Source organism: Nicotiana tomentosiformis, chromosome 8 (genome assembly GCF_000390325.3).
Source record: "Nicotiana tomentosiformis chromosome 8, ASM39032v3, whole genome shotgun sequence".
Lineage (NCBI taxonomy): Eukaryota > Viridiplantae > Streptophyta > Magnoliopsida > Solanales > Solanaceae > Nicotiana > Nicotiana tomentosiformis.
In genome coordinates this window covers 52,342,067-52,353,562 of record NC_090819.1, presented here as the reverse complement: position 1 = coordinate 52,353,562, position 11,496 = coordinate 52,342,067, and the positions used below count along the sequence as shown (strand labels likewise).

General features: G+C 41.4%; 1 long non-coding RNA gene across 1 annotated transcript; it reads right to left on the bottom strand.

Annotated features, from left to right (window-relative positions):
- Window positions 1-267: 267 nt before the first annotated feature.
- Window positions 268-11,367, bottom strand: LOC138896649 (uncharacterized). Its single transcript, XR_011410031.1, has 2 exons — window positions 10,893-11,367; window positions 268-606 (listed from the first exon to the last, which is right to left on the bottom strand). It is a non-coding gene; the product is annotated as an uncharacterized lncRNA (long non-coding RNA).
- Window positions 11,368-11,496: the final 129 nt, after the last annotated feature.

The following is an 11,496-nucleotide window of genomic DNA, read 5'->3' as shown; positions in this document are numbered from 1 at the left end:
TCGTATGGCCCCAGCGGAGCTGAAGGAGTTAAAGGAGCAGTTGCAAGAGTTTTTTTATAAGTGTTTCATTCAGCCTAGTGTATCGTCGTGGGGTGCTCCAATCTTGTTTGTGAAGAAGAAGGATGGTTCTTGTCACGCCCCGACCTCGGGGAGCGCGACAGGTGCTCAATCGAGATATCCCGGTCGAGCAAGCCTGCACAATTGCGTCTTCCCAACTTACCCAAGAATAAAGAGAAGATACATTTCATTAATTAGACAATAAGAAGGTCACGCAAACAACACCATTTTATTACCATGGTTACTCCATTCATAAGTCTCAAAATACATTACACACTCAGAGTTTGAAGTGTAACATGTGATACAAATACAACATTTTAAATTTGACTTTCCCAACACCAATATACAACCCACACCATGTCTACGGAGCCTCTAACAGAAACCAAAGAGTGTTATGACAGTGCTGGCGACAAGGCCCCAGCTATACCTCAAAATGCTATCTACAAAGGACAAAAGATACATGAACCCAAAATGAATTGGGGCTCACCAAGTCAGCTGAGGAGAGGGTCTACTGCTATCACTGCTCAATGCCGCCCGTTGTAAAACCACCTGCATCCATTAAAGATGCAGCGCACCCGGAAAGAGGGACGTTAGTACATATGGAATAGTACTAGTATGAAAACTAAACACACCCTCATTAGAACGAGTAACAGTACAATGATAAAGAAACATAAAATCAATGAGGGCCTCATCAATATTAAAGTACCAAGTTAGGAGAAAGAATAAATTTCAAACATGTTTCAATATTTTAAGTTGGGAGATCTTTAGTACTGATACACCACCATGCTTTTGGCACGGTGTCTGATCTCAGTGCGATCGGCTAAGCTGTCTCACCCCGAGACGTCCACTCATAATACTACCATGTGCACGACATGGCATCCGAACTCAGCCAGATCGGCTAAGCCGTCTCACTACAATGCTGCGTGGGTCGACGTCACCTCCCATTCTGCTAGCAATCATCATTCATCCTATTTAAGGGGAATTATCTCAACACATCAATCTCATCCCATATTCGGGGAAAACTCTCACCATCTCACATGGGGATTCTACCCCTCACTCACTCCTACACCGACACGTGTAGTTTTGGGGTTAGGTCATTTCAACCTACCCTTCCTTGGTGACTAAATGATACTCCCAAGGCATTTATTATTTAAAGAATTTACAGCTCATTTCAATGTCTTTTACACTTCTCTTCATTTCATTGGCACTAGTGGCCTATATTGTAATATCACTCTCGGCACGTTGGCCGTATTTCATATCTCATGCTCACTTCTTTTGCTTTCAAACACCATCAAGGATTATCAACAACAAGGCATGTCTATTCAAGACTTTAAATACACATGTGAGCAAATAAGGGTCTTAGGCACAATGAGATTTCTTACACAATTCGACATGATAGCTTTCAATAGAATCACGTCTTGAAGTCATAGCATGTTAACACATAGCCCATACCTAGATCACATTCTCGAAGGATTACACAATAAGATAAAAGCATTCGGAATAGTGAAATTTATAATGATCAACTAGGGGTTTACAAGAACATTGTGGGATTAAATTCTAAGAGAGACGTTTAGCCAACATACCTCGCCTTGAGCTTCATTAAATTACTACAATGATTTGGAAATCCTAGACACTTTGATATATTTGGAAATATAACAAAATTTAACACAAATTAGGAAGGAGTTCATGGTTCCAGCTCATTTGAGCATTTTATCAAACACTAGGTGGGCATTATGATTTCGAGGTCCTCCTATGGTGGATTCCTTCATCGCACTACCCAAAGTCTACCCAATTGCGCTCAACAATCTTCTCACAAACCTTGATACTACATGCATGCATAATGAACAGCTCCCACACCCGTGAATTGCTTTTCTCATTACCTATTTTCAATTACATCCCGAAATTAAAGGCTAGGGAGTAGAATCTTACCACTAAGATGAAGACCTAATGAGTTTTCCTTGTTAATTCTCCAAGTATTGAGCAAGAATTGATGAACAATTAGTTTAGGAACCCCCTCTCACTCTAGAGCACTTCGTCACTCCCAAAATATCATATTTTTACTTTACAAATGGCCCTTAACGACTATATATTGAAATAGGGTCGGGTTATAAAAACCAGAAAATGGACCCTCAAACACAGCTCTGCAGTCACAAAGTGGACCGCAGAATGGATATGCAGTCCACAAAATGGGCCGCAGAAGTGATGTCAAGAACTGGGCTGTTCGGGTCAGGTCTGCGGTAGGTCTGCGATTCGTAGATCAGTTCTACAGTCGCATAATGCATCGTAGAACTCCCATCCGAAAATCTTCATGCTGAATCTGCGATGGATTGTACGGCCCGCGAAAGCATTATGCGGTTGCATATTGGACCGCAAAACGACCTTCAAAAATTGGCCATTTTTATGTTGCACTCTGCGGTCGATCTGCGGCTCGCAGAGTGATTTTGTTGTCGCATAGTGGACCGCAGAAATGCCCTGCTCTTCCAATATTTTTCTTCAACTCCCCATTACACTGATCAACCCAAAAAGTCCGTACCACAACGAGCAAGCTCACCGCGAAGAATCTCTAGAATCATAAACACATAAGTCCACCTTGACATCACGAAACCCCGGGTTCTAGGTGAACTTTTATGGGGCCTTACAGTTATATGCGCATATGTATTGATTATTGGCAGTTGAACAAGGTTATAGTGAAGAACATGTATCCATTTCCACGCATTGATGATTTATTTAATCAGCTACAGGGTACCAGAGTGTTCTCAAGGATTGATTTGCGGTCGGGTTATCATCAGCTGAAGATTCGGGATTTGGATATTCTGAAGACTGCCTTTAGGACTTGGTATGGTCACTACGAGTTCCTTGTGATGTCATTTGGGCTAACCAACGCCCTAGCAATATTTATGCACATGATGAACAGTGTATTCTAGCCCTATCTTGATTCATTCATCATTGTGTTTATTGATGACATCTTGATGTACTCCTGCAGTCGGGAAGATCATGAGCAGCACTTGAGGATCGTGCTCTAGACCTTGAGAGAGAAGAAGTTGTATGCAAAATTCTCAAACCGTGAATTCTGGCTTGATTCGGTGGCATTTTTGGGTCATGTGGTGTTGAGTAAGGGGATCAAGGTATATCAGAAAAAAAAATTGAGGTGGTGCAGAATTGGCCCAGACCGTCTTCAACTACTGAGATCCGGAGTTTCCTTGGTTTGGCTGGGTATTATCGTCGTTTCATAGAGGGTTTTTCATCTATAACTGCACCTATGATCAGATTGACCTAGAAGAGTGCTCCTTTCAGATGGTCCGAGGAGTGTGAGGTGAGCTTTCAAAAGCTCAAGACTGTTTTGACTACAACCCCAGTGTTGGCATTACCTACGGGTTCGGGGTCTTATATTATGTATTGTGATGTGTCATATGTTGGCCTTGGTGCGGTGTTGATGCAAGACGGTAGGGTGATTACCTATGCCTCTCAACAACTAAAGACCCGTGAAAAGAATTATCCAGTCCACGACTTGGAGTTGGCAACCATTGTTCATGCACTAAAGATATGGCCGCATTATTTGTACGGTGTCCATTGTGAGGTCTTTACCGACCACCGGAGTCTACAACATTTGTTCAAACAGAAAGATCTTAACTTGGGGTAGCGGAGGTGGTTAGAACTACTTAAGGACTATGATATCACCATTCTATATCATCCCAGGAAGGCCAATGTGGTGGTCGATGCCTTGCAGCGAAAGGCGGAGAGTTTGGGTAGTTTAGCATATCTGCCGACAACGGAGAGGCCATTAGCATTGGAGGTTCAGGCTTTAGCCAACCAGTTTGTTAGATTGGATGTTTCGGAGCCCAATATAGTTCTTGCCTGTGTGGTTTCTCGGTCTTCTCTATATGACCATATCAGAGAGCGTTAGTATAACGACCCCTATTTCCTTGTCCTTAAGGATACGGTTCAGCACGCATCGGGACAAACCCAAAAACAAAAGGCACACTCCCAAGTGATACAATTACAAACCCAAAGGATAGTGGTGGTAGCCCAACCTGTCATTGTATGGACATTACAACTCGAAGTGGGAAACTACTTCAAAGTGAGAGTGAACGGGTAGTCGAAGTGGAAGATGTTTAACAAGAAGATGAGACACAAGTTGAGGTGCCTAATATTGTTGAAGTTGAGAGAATTCTGAAGAAGGTGAAGGGTCAAGATGTGATCCATGAAAAGGTTGAGCAGAACCACTATGCGGACCGCAGAATGGCCGCAAAGTGGAGCAGTCTTTTGGGCCATTTTTAATGTCATTTTTGCGGCCAATTATGCGACCACATAACCATTTCGGGGGCTACACTCTTGTCGCACATCCCGCTTTGGTATTTTTCGGAGGGAGGTTTTGCGGTGCACTATGCGACCGCAGAACCATTCTGCGGTGCATTATGCAACCACAGAACAGGTCTGCGGGGCCGCATAGTGACCGCAGACTTGGTCAGTTCCTTTCCAGTTTTGGCACCAAAATTCGCGGTCATTTCGCGGACTGCATAATCATTATGTGGTCGCATATGCGACCGCAGAACCTTTTTCGGAGCATCATTTTTGGGTTTTCTAAACCCAACCCTATTCCGTTAAAACACCTACCTTGGACCATTTTGAACTTATTTTCTGATATTTTTAGAGTGAGAGAGAGGGTCCTAGAGGGAGAAAGTGATCTTCATCAAATTTCTCTTCAATTCTCACTTAAATCCTTGAAGATTATCAAGAGAGGCACCTAGGTCTTCTTCCTAAGAGGTAAGATTCTATCACCCCAAACTCTTAATTTCAAAATGTAACTAGAATGGGCCATTAGCAAGGTAATTCATGGGGATGGGAGTGATTACCTTGCATGCATGTGTTCCTAAGGTATGTGGGGAGGTTGTGAGTTAAAGATAGAAAAGAATGGGGTGTGGCTTGGTGGAGTCTTTCATAAAAAGGGCCATGAAACCTTAATACTTACATAGTGTTTGATAGAATGCTCAAGTGAGCTAGAATTATGATCGTTTTCCTAATTTTGGGTTCAATTTTGCTATATTGCTAAAATAGATTGAAGTTTCTAATATTCTGAAACAATTTAGAGTTTTAAGAGGCTCAATTGATGAATGTTGGATAAACGCCCTCTTCTTAGAATTGAAACCCACGGTATTCATGCAATCGACGTAAGTCCCAAATTAAACATCCTAGAAATTGTTATCCCGAATGTGCTTGCTTTGCAAATATATGTGTAATATGTATTCACATGCTTTCATCATGTTATTTCATCATCTGAGGAAATGTTCAAGACTTAGAATATGTGCTACTATGCCTAGACTTCAAGTCAAATTCGATTAAAGACTGTTATGCCAAATTGTGTGAAAAGCCTCTATGTGCCTTGAATTCTAAATTGCTCACATGTGAAATCAAGAGTCTTGAATGAAAACCGTGTTGTTATTAATGATAATAATAATATTGGATTATGAAAAAGAACTCGAATAATGAGATAAGGCCAAGTGCCAAGAACAACTTTATAATTAAAGCCATTTGTGCCAATGTGCTGAAAAGATGGGAGAGAAATATGAAGTAAGATGATCGATTGAAATGGTTGATGTCTCAAATGAGATGGCTTAGCCGATCGAGCTGAGATCGGACTCCGTGTAATAACACGATGGTATTGTTAACATGGTTGATGTCTCAAATGAGATGGCTTAGCCGATCGGGCCGAGATCGGACTCCGTGTAATAACACGGTGGTATTGTGAATGAAATAGTGAATATGGTTGATGTCTTAAATGAGATGGCTTAGCCGATCGGGCCGAGATCGGACTCCGTGTAAGAACACAGTGGTATTGTGGACTGTGGTATATTGGTGGCAATTGACTTGAAAATCTAAGTGATATTTCACTTGACGTTTTAGTGTTACTTACAGTTCATATTGCTTCTTGACTGTTTCCCTTGTGTTACTATTCATTTTATTGAAATGGTGTTTAGTTTTCATACTAGTACTATTCGACAGTACTAATGTCCCTTTTGTCGGGGGCGCTGCATCTTTAAATGAATGCAGGTGGTTCCATAGCAGACAATGTTGATCACAGATAGGTGTTGCATCTTCTTCTCAGCGGACTCGATGAGCCCCATTTCATTCCGGGGTCATGTAATATATCTTTTGTTTATATTTTTGTACTTTTTGAGGTATAGTCGGGGCCTTGTTGCCGTCACCTTCTTTACACTCTTTTGTATCTTTAGAGGCTCTGTGGACGCTATGTGGGTTGTATATGGGTGCTAGAAAGGTCAAACGGATTATATTGTATTTTGGATTTTTGTTCCACTAAGTCACAAAATGTATGTATTTTGAAACTTAACAGGGAAGTAGCAAAATGAAATGGTTTAGTAATGTCTATATATATGGTCCTTCTACTGTTTAGCTAATAAAAACATGACTTCTCTCATCATAAGCGAGTTGGGTAGAAAGTGTTTAACAGGCTTGCTTGATCGGGCCCGCTCAGTTGAGCGCCGGTCACGCTCCCCGAGGTTAGGGCGTGACAACATCTTAAAGCAATTATCAGTGAACATTTCATTTGTGGAAGCATTCCAAGAAATTCCCAGTTTTGCTAAATACTTGAAGGATTTGATCATGAAAAATAAGACCATCAATAATGAAATGGTTAGTGTCACCAACCGAATTGGCTCCATCATTTCAACAACCGCCATGCAAAAGAAAGAGGATCTGGGGGCTTTCACCATTCCATGCACTATTGGATTGCGTGACTTTGCACGAGCTCTTTCTGATAATGGGGCTAGCAACAACTTAATGCCTCTTTCTATCTACAAGCAAGCGGGATTGGGAATGCCTAGGCCTACGAGTATGAGGTTTCAAATGGCCGATCGCTTAGTGAAGCGACCGGCGGGGATAATGGATGATGTGCTTGTGAAAGTGGGGAAGTTTTTCCTCCCTATCGGCTTTATTATTCTTGATTGTGCAGCTGATAAAGAGATCCATATCATCTTAGGGAGACCATTCCTTGCAACCGGGAGAGCCCTCATGGATTCGAAAAGAAATGAGATAAAATTCCGGGTTAATAACGAAGAAGTTACCTTTCAAGCAAGTAAGGGTATGAAATTGCCAAATACATACAAGAGTATCTCAGTACTTGATGTTGTTGATATGGTAGAAGATGCCGTTGAGGTAAAGATGGAAAAGGAATTCCTTGATAAGGCATTGGCAGCGATGTTGATGAATTTTGGTGGTGAGGACATAGAAGGATATATGAAGACAGTGAATGCATTGGAAGGGTTTGGTTCCTACACTTATGCACCAAAGAAGCTTTCCCTTGACTTGGAGAATAGAGCCACTCCTCTCACCAAGCCTTCAATCATTGAGCCGCCACAACTTGAACTCAAGCCACTACCATCACACATAATGTATAAATTCCTTGGCTCTAACGAAACTCTACCCGTAATTGTTTCTTCTTTGTTAAATGATGTGCAGGTTGAGAAATTATTGGAGACATTGAGGTAGCATAGACAAGCCATTGGTTGGACGATAGAGGATATCCGAGGGATTCCCATCAGTAATTGTGAGCACAAAATCAAACTTGAGGAAGATACCAATCCAAGTGTGGAGCATCAAAGGAGGTTTATTCCTTTCCATGCAAGAAGTGGTGAAGAAAGAAATTATAAAATGGTTGGATGTCGGGGTTGTCTACCCCATTGCCGATAGTCCTTGGGGTGAGTCTGGTGCAATATGTACCAAAGAAGGGTGGCATGACCATGATTCAAAATGATAAAGATGAACTCATTCCAACGAGGACGGTGATCGGGTGGAGAGTTTGCATGGACTACCGGAAGCTTAATAGTGCTACTTGCAAAGACCATTTCCCTATGACTTTAATTGATCAAATGCTTGATCGGCTAGAGGGAAGGTCATTTTATTGCTTCTTGGATGGTTACTCCAGCTACAACCAAATCAACATAGCCTTAGAGGGCCAAGATAAGACGTCATTCACATGTCCGTATAGGACCTTTGCATTTAGACGGATGCCATTTGGGCTATGCAATTCCCCGGTTACCTTTCAACGATGCATGATATTGATTTTCTCGGACATGGTGGAGGATTTCTTGGAAGTATTCATGGATGACTTCTCTGTAGTTGGGGATTCCTTCGAATATTGCCTTGATAATCTTAGGTAAGTACTCAAAAAATGCGAGGAGACCAACCTTTTGCTCAATTGGAAAAAATGTCACTTCATGGTGGATGAAGATATTGTTCTTGGCCACAAAAATCTCCAAGAAAGGCGTTGAGGTTGATCGAGCAAAAATTAAAGTTATTTCCAAGTTTCCTCCTCCCACTTCGGTCAAAACTATTTGAAGCTTTTTGGGGGATATCAGTTTCTATCGGCAATTTATCAAAGACTTCTCAAAGATTGCGAGTCCCATGTGAAAGCTTCTTGAAAATGAGGCTAAATTTGTGTTCTATGAGAAGTGCCTCAAAGCTTTTGAGGAATTGAAAGAAAATCTCACCACGGCACCTATTATTGTTACACCTAATTGGTCTCTTCCATTTGAGCGTATGTATGATGCAAGTGGTGTGGCTATTGGGGCGGTGCTTGGTCAATGACACAAAAGGATTTTACACCCTGTCTAATATGCAAGCAAGTCATTCAATGACACACAAATGAACTGCACTGTGACGGAGCAAGAATTGCTTGCTATTGTCTATGCTTTTGAGAAATTCCAGGCCTATTTGATGGGATCCAAGGTGATAGTCTTTACCGATCATGTTGCTATCTCCTACCTTACGACAAAGAAGGATACCAAAGATCGGAAAGGAACGGAAAATCAAGTCGCATATCACTTATCTAGGCTTGAAGAGGCACGGAGACCAAAGGGAGAACTTGAAATCAATGATGCCTTCCTAGATGAACAACTTTTGGCAATATCTAGCACTTCAACTCCTTACTATGCCAATATAGCTAACTTCGTGGTTAGTGGTCTTATCCCTGAGGAATTGGAAGCTTATCAAAAGAAAAAGTTCTTGAGGGATTGTAGGCAATACTATTGGAAGGAACCATTTTTATTCCGGATATGTGCCGACAACATCATTCGGTGTTGTCTTCTGGAAGATGAGGTGACACCGATTATTAAAGCATGTCATGACTCTCCAGTTGGGGGTCATTTCAGTGGAAACTATACGGTGGCAAAAGTGCTTGAATGTGGCTACTATTGGCCATCGATATACCAAGATGCAAATCTAATGGTCAAGGCATGTGATCAATGTAAAAGACAAGGGTCAATTTCTAGAAGGCATGAGATTACTATGAATTTTGTGATGGAGGTAGATATCTTTGATGTGTAGGGGATCGATTTCATGGGTCCCTATGTGAACTCATACGGCATGATATATATCTTGGTAGCAGTGGACTATGTCTCAAAATGGGTGAAAGCAGTTGCCTTTCCAAATATTGAGGCAAAGAGTGTAACCACCTTCTTGAAGAAGAACATATTTACTCGGTTTGGAACCCCAAGGGTCATCCTTAGTAATGGTGGTTCTCACTTTTGCAACAAAGCCTTTGTGGGGTTGCTCAACAAATATGGAATTAAGCACAAGGTGGCCACCCCTTATCATCTTCAATCAAGTGGTCAAGTTGAAGTCTCCAACCAAGAAATCAAAAACATTCTAGCAAAAATTAGTAATGCAAACAGGACCGATGAGTCAAGAATGCTAGATGACGCGTTGTGGGCTTATCGAACAGCATTCAAAACACCCATTGGAACATTGCCTTACCTATTGGTTTTTGGTAAGGCTTGTCACTTGCCAGTGAAGATAGGACACAAATCCATGTGGGCATTTAAAAAGTTAAACCTTGACTGAGCCAAAGCTGCTAAACTAAGAATGACACAACTCAATGAGATGGAGAAGTTTTGTTTCCACACCTATGAGAATGCAACCATGTATAAAGAAAGGATGAAGTCTTTTCAAGATAAGAAGATCTTGAAGCGAAAATTCAAATCCGGCGACTTGGTGTTACTCTTCAACTCAAGGTTGAAGTTGTTTTAGGGGAAACTAAAGTCCAAATGGTCTGGCCCATTCAAATTTTTTAGTGTCTCGCCTTATGGCGCAATTGAATTAGTGTCTGAGGATGCGACTCGAACCTTCAAAATAAATGGCCAAAGGGGGAAGTACTACCTTGGGCTATTGAAGGAAGGAAGCTGGTGGAACAATTCAAATTGAAAAATGGTCCCGTACCAACCTCCACAACTGATTGACAAAATGGGGTAACATCGTTGTGCCGCGACGTTAAATCAAGCGCTTCTTCGAAGGCAACCCATGTGTTGGAAATATTTATTGTTATATTTTTGTTTTGTAGATTTATTTGTTTTTGTTTTTTTTGAAATTTTTGACGGGTATTTTATAGTGCAGGGTAATCACAATGCAGCTAAGTGGGATGAAGAAGCACAAGGAAAATTATGGAGCTTCGGTTGATTTTCTGCGGCCAAAAATGCGACCGCATAATGATTTTACGGACCGCATATTGGTCGCAGAAATAGTCAGACGTTTCCGAACAAGTCACTCAAAAATACGGTGGAATGTCAACTTCGTGGGCCGCATAACGGTTCTACGACCACGAATATGATCGCGCATTGGTCAAGCACGTATCAGGTAAAAGTGCATTGTGAAATGCTTCTGCAATCACAGAAGTTGTTTCGAGATAGCAAAAGGCATCGCAGATTTGTTAAGTATTAAAACTTCACCTCCATCCTCCTTTCCCACTCCCGACATACCTTGCTACTCTAAAGTTTGAACAAAACACAAAAATAAAGAGAGAGAAGCAAGAGCTTGAACCGCTTTACCCAGGAATTTCGCTCCGAAGTGCATAATAACTGCATCTTCTTATCTCATCAATGATCTGGAAAGAATTTCTATCCCCGATGCTCTTTTGTTTTAGTTGATTCGTACGAATCTCCTTCCCCTCTATCCATGATCCCCATTTGCTCTACTTTATCTCTATGATTAACTGAAATGGATTAGGTGATTGTTCGAGGGGAGAAAATGCTATATCTATATCATGGGGGTAGGTCTAGGGTTCTTAGTTGTTGTGATTCTTGATAATGCACAGTGGGTATTCGTGGATTGAAATGGAAACTGATAAATTGATTGTTGTGGTGTGTTGACTCTATGAAATTCTGTAGTGTCCATGTAGTATAGGGTAGAATAAAAGTCCCACGATTGTCTGTGCATCATGTCTCAATGAAGAAGATGACTTCTATGACGCTGCATAACTGATTTGCGGTCCATAGAATCATTGCATATCTGAGACAAGTTGTATTCTTGTGGGATGTTGACTTTACGGTGGATTTTGCTGTCGCGGAATTGATTTGTGGACTGCGAATTCATCGCAGATGTCAACAGGTGCAAGATAATTTTGAAGTTGAATTTTTGTTCATTGTGTGATTG